The 11,083-nt window shown below is 40.1% G+C and overlaps 1 non-coding gene across 1 annotated transcript; it reads left to right on the top strand.

The window, feature by feature from the left end:
- The first annotated feature begins 4,021 nt into the window (after window positions 1-4,021).
- trnat-cgu (transfer RNA threonine (anticodon CGU)) lies at window positions 4,022-4,093 on the top strand. The gene has a single exon. It is a non-coding gene; the product is annotated as a tRNA-Thr (tRNA).
- Window positions 4,094-11,083: the final 6,990 nt, after the last annotated feature.

The following is an 11,083-nucleotide window of genomic DNA, read 5'->3' as shown; positions in this document are numbered from 1 at the left end:
CAGCTACTTCCAGGTAGTAAATTCTGTTAAAGTACTTGTCTCATCAATGGAGAACGCCCTTTAGTTTGGAAACACAGATGTAGATTGGCGGATCACTACTTCGCTGTAATGACATTTAGAAGTTAGCTACATGGGATAGTAGAAGTAGCAGTAGGTATGTGGCGTATAAGCGTATAATCGTTCGTACTCTGCGCCGTGGCCTGAGCAACGTCTATTCAAATCCGCATCATGGCAGTGCTGTGCAGGAGGTTTTGCTACCAGTGAAAACACAAGCTGGGAGCAAACATAGTATTAAGGCTCATTGGTCCCGATCAAAACTTGAGTTGCTTCAAGACACAGTCCTCTCAAATGACTCTGATTGATCATCCAGACTCCTATCTATCCATTTGAACTGTTGTTTCACTGTGCTTCTCTGACCGATACAAACATGCCAATTTATTTGGAAGCCCCTATGAAGGGCCACTTCTTCTCTACAGTAACTTTTAAAAGGCAGCGACACAAGTCGATAGAACCGGCAGTTGGCGCGTGGCGCCAAGATCGTATCAGGGTTTGTATCTGAGGCCGCAGTAACCGCGGTCCGAATCCCATTCACGGCAGTGCTACTTGCAGGGTTTTCAGTGAAATTACCTGAAAGAAATGTTTGCAGTTATTATTGCATGAATACACTCTGTCGTCGTTGATCAAAACCTATTGATGGCTTCAAGATACAGTCCTCCGAGAGTTCAAAGCCAGCTCTACCCGGAGATTTTTCGCTTTCCCCAATTACTAATACTTCTCTAATCCTCCCCTAAATTCATTATGACTTTGCTGCAGAATTTTCTAAACTAGAAGTTATTTTCTGAGCGTTGTAATTACGGAAAATACATTTAAGACTACCATCCGAAGTCGAAATTGAACCCAGGTTCTAACCACTGCGCCAGCAACGTGCACTTGGTCGCAAGAAATGCAGCACGGTCAACTCCGTGCTCTTAAATTCCGGAGCGTGAAATCTAAACTCGAAGTCTAAATGTAACCACTGGTTACATTTTTGCAGCGCTTAGGACATGTAAATCCGTTCAATACCTGCAGTAGCAGAACAAAATGTACGTCACAGATATTGCTTCTTTTTCCCACAGATTTCAACCAATTCCGCAGCAAAGTGGTAGTGAAATTGATGGAGGATTAAATACAGTTTAGTGATTCTCCGAGGAGAGATGAAGACTGGATGAGCAAGCAGATTTATTTAGAAAGGCTGTGTTTTGAAGCAAGCAACAAATTTGTATCAACACTGAAAGGAGTTTCATGATGCATTCACTCCGGATTTTAATTTTGCAGGATTCACTGGGCGCGACAGTCAGCAAACGAAACTGTCGTGACTCCGAATGAGTTTGCTGCGGCTACAATGTAGACTACTGACCACTACACGATCACGGCGCCACCTGGCAGCTGCAATCTTTGGCTGCCAAGCTTGGCAACATTTTTTCCAGCCCCCTCAGAGAGAGGGGTGACGTGACGGTACTGACGCAGTTTTTCGCTTTCATTTTCTGAAAAAAAAACAATTGGGTCGCTAATGTCCTTCAGAGATGGAGATCCGCCGTCCCACCCTGGTCTGGCCTGCACGTGACTCACCCACAACAATGCGATTGACTCTTAACTGTCAGTTAGTTGTAAAGTCATTAGAGATGGGCAACCAATCTTGACCTTGGTCGCGGCGCCAGTGACCCATGAAATAATGAAATTAAAATAATTGCTCTACATCTCAGTCCTAAAAGATAGGCCATCATACTGACATTGGAGCCCAATGTCATAGTCGTTGAAAACAACGCATCAGTCTATGGAGCTTCTTGAGATCTTTGCAGTTGTCATCAAGATGGACTCTCATTCTTCCACACATCAACGAATATTTTCCAAAATTAATTTACCATTCACCATACGACAAGTTTCTCGTTCGAGGGACGAATTTAATGAATCTTCGATGTTCCGCCTCCAATGCAAATATAAATTCTCCTGCATCTGCCGACGAAAACTTCCCGTGTTATTCCAAACTTTGCATCTCTAAAATCCAACGCAAGCACATAAATCCGATTTGTTTTAGTGCTCTTATAATATTTGCTTTCCTAATTGCATCTTTCCCCGCTTGCTGCCTTCCTGCCTTCCTTATACTAGCATATTTCTTTGAACATCGAACTTAAAAGTTTGCCTCTACTGAATAAAAAAGTTTTCTAGTATCCTTACGACCAAAGTGAATGAGTTCACGCTTCTCTACATGGTGCTCCAACCGCCATTTTTTTAAGATTCCCTGAAACATTCATTATCGATTTGCAGCCGCTCATTGCCCTCCTGACAGCTTAACTTTCTGCCTATCTTTTGATTACTTACCGAAATTTGAGACAATAAATTGGAAAACATTGACAATACGCTGGATGAAATGCTGCTGTAATCAAAAGGCGCTGAACTCGGTGTTTCTTTTTACAGAAGGGTGTAGATTGCGGAATAGAAAGATGATTCATTTTCCTCGACGTGCGTTCAGTTTTTCTAGATCAGCATGCCACGGACAGAAAGGTCTGCATAGGCGTTTTGTGTGGACTTAAAGTAAGGGTGTTGCCAAATTTGGGATGATGCTTGCAGCCGGAAAAGCATTTGATCTCCTCGATATAATAGGTGATATGTGATAACATTATAGCAACTTAAAAGAACGTCAAATAAATCGTTGTTTCACTTGGAAGGTGTGTTTGGAACAATGATTCTTGCTTTTTAAACTCACGCAATTTTAACTTCTCTCTGAACATTTTGCGTATGGAGCGGAAAACATTTCATCCTATCCATACCTTTTAAAAAAATTCATTAGTAGTGTTGGGTCCCCATGTCAGTCGTCCCTTAGTACTCACTTACAGACTTCTGTACATTGAATTCTATTGCATTCCGAACAAGCTGCTTTGATTGTGAATCCCATTTTCTGAATTGGACTCTGAGCCGAACGTTGTTTCTTGTAGTTGTCACTTTCTGTCCAATGCACCTGCGGAACAGATAACATTGTGAACACAAATCTATTGATTTTGTTATTATCTGCACGTTTCTGTGCATCCATCAATCTATCTATCTATCTATCTATCTATCTATCTATATATGTCTGTTTGTTCGTCTTTGACAGACACACTCACTCACACGCTTTGTCTGCCTCTTCATCTCGCAATCTTTCTCTCATTTTTGCCTGTTTGAGCACTATGCGTCCGGAAAATTTGCATTTATCTTGGACTCCTTACTGTTTCACACCAATCACCCTGTTTATTGCGTGCATTGGGGAGAAGGACAGTATGGAGAATGTGGTGTCACATATAGCGAGGCGGCAACGAAAGATCAACTTGATAAAGTACAGGCGTTGGTGGGCTTTCTTAACCTCTGGTCCGCTTGTCGCGGCCAGGATATGTTGTTGGTGATCTGGACACCGAGAAATTTGAAGTTCTGGACAACTTCCACTTCATCGCCGTTGATGTGGTAAAAGACATGCCCTCCTGAAATCAATGACTACCTCCTTCGTTTTACTCACATGAAGGGATAGGTTACTGTCACCGCATCTTTTCACCAGATTCTCTATCCCTTTCCTGCACTCCGTCTCATTTTTGGTCAAATCAATCTGTCGCTCTCAGATTCAAACAGATTCTCTTTCACCGCTGAAATCCTTCCGGCTGATATGTATGAATAAATGTATATGAAAATACAATACATATATGTGTGTGTTTTTGAAACATACAGACTGCTGAATAAGCATTTCTCCGCATGTCCTTTCTTTCCAACCTCCAGTAAAAAAGCCCGTTTTATTCATTCTGTTCTTGTTGAATCGCTTTTTCTTATTGTTCAAGTCATGTTCTGTGAGCGATCCGCAGCACAGATGCAAATATTTGTTCTACAGTTAACGGCTTAATAATTGCAATTCTTTTTCTTATATTCTCATTAAAGCCTGGGATAATTGAAACAAGAGCAATTATCGATTTATCACAACCTTCTTAGAATACTTAGGATTTCGATATGTGTACATGGTGTGGGCGCGGTGGCCAAGTGGCAAGGCGTTGGTCTCGTAAACCAAAAATCATGGGTTCGACTCCCGTTCGTGCCTGTATATGTTTGATGCATTATTCGATTTACGTTTTCCCCCCTGTTCCAACCGTTCCAGGTTGAGGAGAAATATACTACACTCGACGTTATGTTTATTTGTCTCTTCCGGATGCGACACGCTAATACCAATGAAGGATTAGAACGAATATCAAAGAAATGTGCAACCTCTCCGGCTCAAAAATTAATTGATGTTCCGTTAATTTGGCAGCACCTGCCCTTTCTCACTCACAGTGTTTACCTTTCATTTTGGTGGTTGTGGACGTCGATGTTGTTCCAGCCAATCTTTATATATATACATATATCTTTCCCAATGTATTTACTTCCAGGCTACATGGGGAGAGGGCGGGAATGTGGAACTGAGACACGACAGATCAGCCATGATCTTATTGAAAAGCGGGGCAGGCTCGAGGGGCTAGATGGCCTACTCCTGTTCCTATTTCTTATTTTCTTATTATGTTCTTACAATATTTAGAAAACATCTTCTGCTTCTTAAACTCCCGAACACCTCTGGAGTGCAGATGTGAAGAACGCAGAAAGCATGGCAAATATGTACTATTGATGCTACCAGAAGTCTGTCTCAATGAAATGTTTGGCCAGGTACTGTCCTTTACAGGAACAAAGGTGTCCTGGGACGCTTGGGAAAGGGGGAAAGCAGGACGGATGACTGCATTGCTTAGAAAGCACATCGCAGTATTAGAGAGGAGACTTAATTGACCAGACTGTATTTCCACGCGTGAATATTCATTTTCTTATTGAGTCGTTTTGAGGGGCGGCACGGTAACAGTGGTTAGCACTGCTGCTTTACAGCTCCAGGTTCCTGGGTTCGATTCCCGACTCGGGACAATGTGGACATTCTCCTCGTGTCTGCATAGGTTTCCTCCGGGTACTCCTGTTTCCTCCCACTGACGAAGATGTGCGGGTTAGCTTGATTGGTCATGCTAAGAAATTGGCCCTTAGTGTCCAGGAATGTGTAGGTTAGGGGAATAATGGATATAATATGTAGCGATATGGGGGTAGGGCCTGGGTGGGATTGTGTTCAGTGCAAACTCGTTGGGCCGAAGGGCCTCTTTCTGCACTGTAGGGTTCTATGATGTTATGAGGATGGCACTTTAAACCGCATGTGGCCTTAAATTGGATTCCATCCGAGGTTGCTGCAGGGGCAACGCATAATACTAACCAGGACACGATCACAGCTCCCCATGTCAAACCTCGATGATGTAACTTGTCAGATTTGCAATATCGCGTGTCTTCTGAACTGGAATCTGCATGTTTCACCTCAGACAAGAATGTTATTCCTAATGCTAATCATGCAAGCTGTCCCATCGCTCTGGGCAGTGTCAGAATTTTCCTCTTTATTTAAGATTCTTTATATAAGAGGAAACTTGCATGCAACCCGCAATCCCAACCACGTCTGCTCACCTTCAATTCTACTCCGCTGATGGCACTTATGACTTTTCTGTGGTCAAGGGAACAAAGCAGCACACCGCGCGCAACATGCAATCTTTCCAAATTTCGGCAAATTGATTCATTACACCTGTACTGATGTCCTCCTTCAAGAACGGCGGACATTCCATCAACTTCTTCAATAATTTGCTGTACCTGCAAGAGAGCATTTAATGAATTAATTACAGGGACCATCTACGCTGACTAATTTATTACGTTTATAAAATATTGCGTACATTTGTTGATTCCATTAAAACTTATTAGTTCATCTCTTTAGGACATTTATTCCATCTTCCATAATCCTGGCCACTAAGCGAATATTTATTTTTTTTGAAATGAAGTATACATAACGGGCGGATGTGGATACATTTTCCGTGAAATGAGATTGATGCATTGCTGAAATAGAAACTGACTTGTCAACATGAGTGCTGGATACTTTTCCTACATTTTGTTGGCATGAGAGGATAGAATGCAATGTGAAAGAAATCATGAAAGGAGCAAAATGCGATTGTTCGTCGTTCTTTAGCGGGATCGAACCACTACCCCTGCGGTGAGCACTAGAACGCGGTAACCAATGAAACTATTCTGAACACATTACGACATTTAAATCGTATGGGCAGCAGGAGTCCCCTTTCAGCTTCAAAATATTAGTTGATTTCAACAATGCCTTCCCATTTTAATCTTGAGATACCCTGACTTTAGACGTAAATGTACTGTGTGGTGTTTATCGAAAGATTTTGGAATATCAAAATATGTTACATTCACTGAATTACACTTTTCTACACTTTTTTGGTCCACCTTCAAATAACTCGAAACTCAGAAATACATTTGTACTTTACCTATTACCTGTCATGTTCTAAAAATAACTTTGACATTGCAGTCCTATTTGATGTTATCTACAAATAACTTACAGATGTAATATTTAAAAATTCTGTGACAATTTTGAAATGTGTTGCGTCCAGTTATTTAAAAAAAAACTGGAACAGAATTGCAGACATTTTTGGATCCATAAATGCAAATGGATACCAGTTGATGTCACTGATAAAATTCACTTTTGTGGTTCGAGCATCATTTTCGTCCTTAAAACGTGCATTTCGTCTTTAAAATATTTTGACTTCTGGATGCTTTTCCAATACATTGGTGAGCAAGTTGGCGCATGATTTTCAGTAAAAGTTAATCATTTTCAGAAAAATCCATGTTACATTATTGTAATAAGCTAACAAAGTCAGGAAGCCATTTTCAATTGAACATATAAATTTGTTCGACGACAATTTTATATTTTATGTCTACTTAGTTACCAATTAGACTGATTATATATTTTAATGAATTCGTGAAACATTTTTTTTATCATTTTTTTAAAACGTCTGCTTTTACTGATAACATCACAACTCATTCAAGCGGTCTTGGTATTCTCTATCTGCGACCATCGAGATAACTTCTCCCATTGATTACCGGGTTTTAATAAAGTTTTATCTTTATACTGTGACATTGGTTTGCTGAGTCTCATTGCCACCTCGTCGAGAATCTCGCTGACAGTACCCTTGATTAAAATATTGCTAGGATTGGGTATTCTCTGAGACCCTGCTTTTATCATTTCTTTTGAATATGAAACTATTGTCTGGTGAGGCTTCATTAGCTCATGAATTCGTTCCAGCTATTGGTAGAGTAATTTAATAGGTCCTCAATTGCATATTTAGAGATAGCAGCTTGTTTGAAAGGGCAACTTATGCTAAAGAGTACTTATTATGCCTTGTTATTATTAATCAGATTGTCAAAAATATTTTCGTATAAGTCACATACAGCTAAAACAACTCTTGCTGATACCATACCATTCCGGAATCATATTAAGATTTGACAAGGGAAATTTGAAAATAAAACATCAATCTTTCAAACATTTGTTCTGTTCATCGTATTGATTCGACTTATAATTTTAATCAACGTACATTTGTTAAAACATTATCTAATTCATGACTTCATTAAAATATATAATCAGTCTAATTGGTAACTAAATAGACATAAAATATAAAACGGCTGTCGCACAAATGCATATGTTCAATTGAAAATGGCTTCCTGACTTTGTTAGCTTATTACAATGAACGTAAAATGGATTTGTCAGAAAATGATTAACTTTTACTGAAAATCATGCGTAAACTTGTATTGGAAAGTCATCCAGAAGACAAAATATTTTAAAGGCCAAATGCATGTTTTAGGAAGGAAGATGATGCTCGAACCACAAAAATGAATTTTACTAATACAATCAATGGTATCCATTTACATTTAGGGGTCCAAAAATATCTGCAATTGTCATTTTTTTATAACTGGACACAACACATTTCAAAAATGTTACGGAATTTTTAAATGTTATACCTATAAGTTCTTTGTAAATAGCATCAAATAGGACTGCAATGTCAACGTTATTTTTAGAACATGAAAGGTAATTCATAATTTCGCACAAAAAGTGCAAATATATTTCCGAGTTCCGACTTATTTGAAGATGGAGCAAAAAGGGAAGAAAAGCGTTATGCAGGGAATATGGCTTACTTTGATTTTCCAAAGTCTTTCGATAGACACCACACAGTACATTTCTGTCTGAAGTCAGGGTACGTGAAGTTAGGGAACAGGTAAAATGGCCAGCTAGCTACAAAACAAAAAAAAAACAGTGAGGGCATAAGCATCAATGAGAAAGTGCTGTTTCGTGATGAGAGGTGCTAGAATAACTGTTGTTTGCAATGTCTGTAAATGATATAAAATTGGAAAACAGAAAACAGCTTCAAAATATCCGGGCAGAAGTAAATTAGAAGTCCAGTTAGTGAATATTACAGTCTTTCTGTCACTGCATTATTGTATAATCATTCAGATGCAGCAACATTTCTTTCACTTTGCTTTGATCGATCACATCACTATTCAGTTAGATAGAAAAATAATTAAGCAGCTCCAAATTTTTGAATTGTCAGATGCAAACAATTGTTTCTAAAGTCCAAATCACATTCACATTTTGCTGAATGTAGACAGGTTATTAGCTATGTTGTCTTAACAAGAACGTTCAAAAGCAGTGGAAGACAGACAGGGGGCAGAAAGGTAGTCTTTCAGGTCGCACGAAAAGCTGAGAGATTGGCAATCAACTGTTATTTGAGGGAGTTCAGGATCTTAGTATTTTAAGGCAGAAAATCCACAGAAGTGTGCCAAGCAGTTGATAAACAGAGTGGAGCATACCTTTCTTTGATTTGAACATTACAACTAGGCAACACGAAAAGGAAGTTACAGCGCGATAGTCAAGTTTCTTCAGGCGTGAGATATCACACTTCAGTACAACAGATTTGTCAGCATTATCCACAAATCTCAGCTCAATCAGCCTTTCAGTAGCTACAGCACTGATTTAAATAATTAGTGGTTGAACATATCCATTCGTATTTCCATTATATGCATGCATGTTCATTACTCTTCGCGGGTATGCCGACAGTAGAATGAACACATTCGAGCTCAAATATATTTCACTTTTTTAGGTTAGGTTTGTTTCGAAGTTAAAACTGCATCTTTGTTGCCTAGCTTCCCTCCAGTGAAGGCAGACTCCTTCTTTACTATATAATACGAATTGTTTTCTCGTTTCACTTTGTAGTCAGTATCACAGCAAGGGAATCAATCACTGCCCTGAACTAGATTCAAACCGAGGCTGGTGTTTCTACATGCTCCACTATACAGTCTCTGCCCCACTTATCTGCAATGTTGGTTTCGCATTGCTGGGCCAAATGATCGCAAGTGTGCAGACCAGAATATGTAGCCCTTCGAGCTTGCTCCATTGTTCAAAGGTGACACCCATGGTACTTAATTGATTTCCACCTGTTTTTGCAGGCAACAGACCTTAACCTCAGATTCAGGTTGAAAAGGCGAGAGAAAGTGAGATGGGGCCATAGGTTTATCGGGTATTGTGTTACGTTCCTATAACCGTGTTTCTTCCCGGTGCCAGGTCACTTGTTCTCCTGCTGCCACCTTCCAGCCAATAGGCTGTGGGCTGGATCACGAGATTACACAAAATCATGCAATAAAACGGAATAGGGGGTAACTACGCTTTTGAACTGAGTGCACCAATTACATCAGAGAACGATATAATTGGCGCACTCCTCCACCGCAATATCAGAAAATCTTCCAGAACCGGAACCTCCAACTTCAAGGAAAAGGGGAACAGGCGAATAGTAAAATTCACCAATGTTGACATCCCTTCACTTCGCTATATTTTACAATGGATCCTCGGCATTTTAATTCCATGAATATGCAACGTCTAGCAGTTCTGTCTTTTCCGTCAGGTATAAGTTATGATTTGTACAGTATAATGTCCATGTTTCGTCGGCATGCACCTTTTCACGCCAAAGCGAAATTAGAACAAGTGAAATTCCCTCCCTGTCACGTTCACATAATGATTGTCCTGCACTGCCTATCTGACCCACTTACATGTGTGTGCTTTTGTCCCTTCCAATGCAACGTGTTGCTCCCTCTGTCCTTGTCAATTCAGTCTGAGCAGCATTGTCATAAGCACACTGCGCAGGCAAAACACGGTTCCCCCTTGTTCAGTTGCAGTTTGCATCTCCCATTTCAGCAAACCATTTGGCAATGACATTTTTTCTCACGTTCTTTCTGCAATTGCGGGTCACTTGCAAGTTTCCTCTACTTATATAAAAAGGGGGAATTCGAACACTGCACAGAGCAATGTGACAGTTGACATGGTCGGCATCCGGAATAACATTCTTGTCTGAGAAGAAACGCGCAGATTACAATTCAGAAGACAGCTGCTATTACAAATCTGATAAGTTGCATCATCGAAATTTGACGTGATCGTGTAGATGTTAGTGGTATGCGTTGTCCCCGCAGCAACCTCAGTTCGATTCCGGTTTAAGGCCACCAGTGTTTTAGAGTGACTTCCTCAAAACGACATAATGGGAAAATGAGCGTTCACGCGTGGAAATACACTCATGTCAATTAAGTCTCCTCTCTAACACTGCGATGTATTTTCTAAGCAATGCAGTCATCTGTCCCACTTTCCCCCTTTCCAATCTCCCATGACATCTTTGTTCCAATAATGTGCAGTATCTGGCTATGTATTTCATTGAGACTGATGTCTGGTAGCATCACTAGTACATATTTACCATGCTTTGCGCGTTCTTCATATTTGCACTCGAGAGTTGTTCAGGAGTTTAATAACCAGAAGGTGTGTTCTAAATATTGTAAGCTGGAAATAAACACACTGGGAAAGAAAACATAAGATTGGCTGGAACAACACCGACGCCCACAACCACCAAAATGAAAGGTGAACATTGTGAGTGATAAAGGGCAGGTCAGTCTAATGGCTGCCAACTTAACGGAACATCAATTAATGTTTGAGCCGGAGGGTTAGCTCATTTCTTTGACATTCGTTTGAATTCTTCATTGTCATTAGACTGTTGCATCCGGTAGAGACAAAGAAAAGTAACGTAGAGCACAGTACATTTGTTTTTTTAGCCTTGAATTGTTGGTACACAAGGAAAGATGTAAATGAATAGATGTTGCGAACGCATTC

The sequence above is a fragment of the Carcharhinus amblyrhynchos genome, chromosome 9 (genome assembly GCF_965287045.1).
Source record: "Carcharhinus amblyrhynchos chromosome 9, sCarAmb.v2.hapA, whole genome shotgun sequence".
NCBI classification, from domain to species: domain Eukaryota; kingdom Metazoa; phylum Chordata; class Chondrichthyes; order Carcharhiniformes; family Carcharhinidae; genus Carcharhinus; species Carcharhinus amblyrhynchos.
This window is presented reverse-complemented; position numbering and strand designations above follow the sequence as displayed.